Raw genomic sequence first — 3,010 nt, 5'->3', positions numbered from 1 at the left:
GTTGACAGTCGTCCTGATGGTTGTTCTTGACTGTCAATTTGACAAGATCTAGAAACAGGAGTCTGGACATATCTGTAAAGAATTACTTAGACTTAGTTCATTGGCATGTGGAGACCCATCCTAAATGTGGATGGCGCCATTCTGAAGGCTGGGAAGCCAGGATACATAAAAGAGAGAAAGCTAAGCAAACACGAGCATTCATCGTTTTGAGCATAGATAAAATGTGACCACTCAGCCTCTCACCGTGACTGCATCGATGGAATGTGTCCCCTCAAACTGTGAGTCAGAATGAGCCCTTCCTTAAATCAGGGGCTCTATCCCAGTAGCAAGGAAAGTAATGGGTACAGGAACTTGTCCCCAAGACTGTGTGCCCAGTTTGACTGTTCCCCTGTGCAGTCAAGCACTGGAAATGAAGGGCATCAAGCGCATGCCCTCCATATACAGCCTCATCTTCTTACAGATTACTCCAAGCTATTTTCCAGCCAATAAAGAGAAAAAGCAAAATTAAAAATCTTTCTTTCCTTAAACTGTACTCATAACCAGAAGAAGCAATTGAACACTGTGTTATTAAATAGCCTTGCCAGCCCTAGGACAAAAGCCTACCTGGTATTTCTCAAGATTGTCTTAGTTCATATTTCTTTTGTTTCCCCCCCCCCCCCCCACTATCCTTCAAAGACCAAAAAACATGGTTTAAAAATACTGTTGTCCAAGTTGTTGAAAACCTAGATAAAACATGACCACTTCTGATGTGAATAGCAAGTACAGTTGGGTCAAAGTACTGCAGTGATTGCTTATCTAAAGATTCCCACCCTTGCTTGTCTTCCTTTGTAAATCAAAGGAGTATAGTGATTGCTAAGGAGGATTATTAAAGCCAATCTGTATAGCCCAAGTCTTGCTTGTCTGCTTGTTTTTGTTGTTGCTTTTGTTTATTTGTTGAATGCTTTGCTGGCCAGGAGCTCACTGTGTAACCCAGGCTGGTCAAACTCATTCTCAGAGTGTGGGGATTACAGACATGGGCTACTACTCCTGCTTTTGACTCATTTTTTTTTAATCAAATGAGACACATAAACCATCAGGAGGAAAACTCATAACATCAAAACATTTACTTAAAACCTACATCCCAAGCCGGGCTGCTCACGACCACCTGTAACTCCAGCTCCAGGGGAGCACAAAACCTTCTCATTTCCAAGGGGTGTTAGCACACAGTAGTGTATACACACGTACACTTTCACTTAAAAATTTCAGGCAGGAATCTAAATCTTAGGCTAGAACAAAGAAGTAGACTTTGGGCATGAGAAGACTTTGGGCTAAGACAGGGAAGTAGGCTTAGATATTTTGATTATCCTGATAAGCTCTTAGAAACAACATTCATTGGAATGGTCTCGGGACTTTGTTTATTGCTTTGTTTATTCTTTGACTATTTGTGTTTATTGTCTTGCTTGTTCCTTGACTATTTGCATCTATTGTATTGCTAGTTCCTCAACCTAGAACTGACATTAATGCTTGCATGTAATTAAAATGGCATAAAAGCAGATTGGGAAAAAAAAAATAAAATGCATCCTGCCCCTAAAGGCTTGCAGGTGTGGCTGCTGTGTCACATGTGTATCAGTAGGTGGCAGAGTTGAGTGAGGCTAACAGTGTTCTGGCCTGTGAACATCTGAATGCTTAGTAGCCTATCATCCTCTGAAAAAAGTGAGTCAGAGACTATCACCAATCCAGCACCAGGGATCCCAGACAACAGGGACCTAGCCTGAGACTAACAGCAGTTTGGTACACACAGGTCCAGATTAGCTCCCAAACAGGGGAGCTAGCCGGAGACTAGAAGAACCCCACCTGGGATCTTGAACTCCAGGCAGAAGTTAGCCAGAGACAGATGGTTCTCACGTGGGACTACTTGGACAGCCTAGCAAGAAGCAAGCCAGACACAACCACCAGACTGGTGCCATAGGCTAGCCTGAGAGGACCACCATTCATGTACTTTGCAGGCCTGGGGTGGGGGTGGGGCAGACCATGCTCAAGATGACCTCTGCCCAGTGGCATAGTGCACTAGAGGGCATGGCACTCCAGAAACCACTCATGAGACAACCCCAGACACTTAGAGACACTGGGTGCCACTAAGAGGAACAAGTTAGTGTTGAAGAAATGGAAGAGAAAGAGAAACAGAAGGATGTGGGCACAATGAAGAGAGGCAGACAGAACTGGAGACTCGAGGGTAGTGAGGAACAGCCTTATGTAAGTAGCCAGTGATGTCACCTGGGACCATGGTGGGATCCTGACCTGTGTTGCCATCAGAGGTGATGTCTGGGTCTGTAGCACTGCAGCAGCAGAGGTCTGTTGCCACTAAAGGCAAGGCAGATGTCCCTGGTCTGGGCTGCTGCCCAGGAACATGTTAATGTCTAAGGGTTGTACAGAACTGGCCCTACCTCTCACCTAAGCATCATGGGAAACATGGCCCTGGGATCAAGCGAACAAGAGAGCTGCCCTGGCCCTCACCAGCTCTAGCACTTGGGAGAGTGAGCCCTGCATCTTACCTGGGCAGCACGGTAGAGCTGACCCTCATGACAGAGGCACAGACAAGCCAGCCCCAAAAGTGTGGTGTGGAAGAGCTGCCATGCAGTGACATGGGCAAAAGAGAGATGTCCTCACCCTCTTGCTGCCTAAGGCAGGCAGGGGAGCTAGCTCTGCCCTTCTAGCTCTGCCCTTCACCTACTGCAGCACTCAGGAGAGTAGTCTCTGCACCTTGCTAGGGCAGCATAATAGATGTGGGGGTTGCAGGCAAGCTGGCCCTGAGGTCTGAGAAATAGTCCTGCCTCTACTCTGCTGTGTGGTGGCATCGGCAAGAGAGAGATCCTCTCCCCTCCCTTTTGCCCTTAACACTTTTGGCAGGCAAGAAAGCTGGTTCCGACTGTGTCATGAGAGCAGGAGAGCTGGTCCTGCCCAGCACCTGCTGCAACACTCTTGAGAGCAAGCAGGGCCGACCCTGGTAGTGGGAAGGTGCAGGCGAGCCAGC

General features: G+C 47.3%; 1 pseudogene; it reads left to right on the top strand.

Annotated features, from left to right (window-relative positions):
• The first annotated feature begins 1,559 nt into the window (after positions 1-1,559).
• LOC117708017 (small nucleolar RNA SNORA17) lies at positions 1,560-1,681 on the top strand (annotated as a pseudogene).
• Positions 1,682-3,010: the final 1,329 nt, after the last annotated feature.

This window comes from Arvicanthis niloticus, chromosome 4 (genome assembly GCF_011762505.2).
Source record: "Arvicanthis niloticus isolate mArvNil1 chromosome 4, mArvNil1.pat.X, whole genome shotgun sequence".
NCBI lineage: Eukaryota > Metazoa > Chordata > Mammalia > Rodentia > Muridae > Arvicanthis > Arvicanthis niloticus.
Note: the sequence above shows the minus strand (reverse complement) of the source record. Positions and strands in the feature narration are given on the sequence as shown.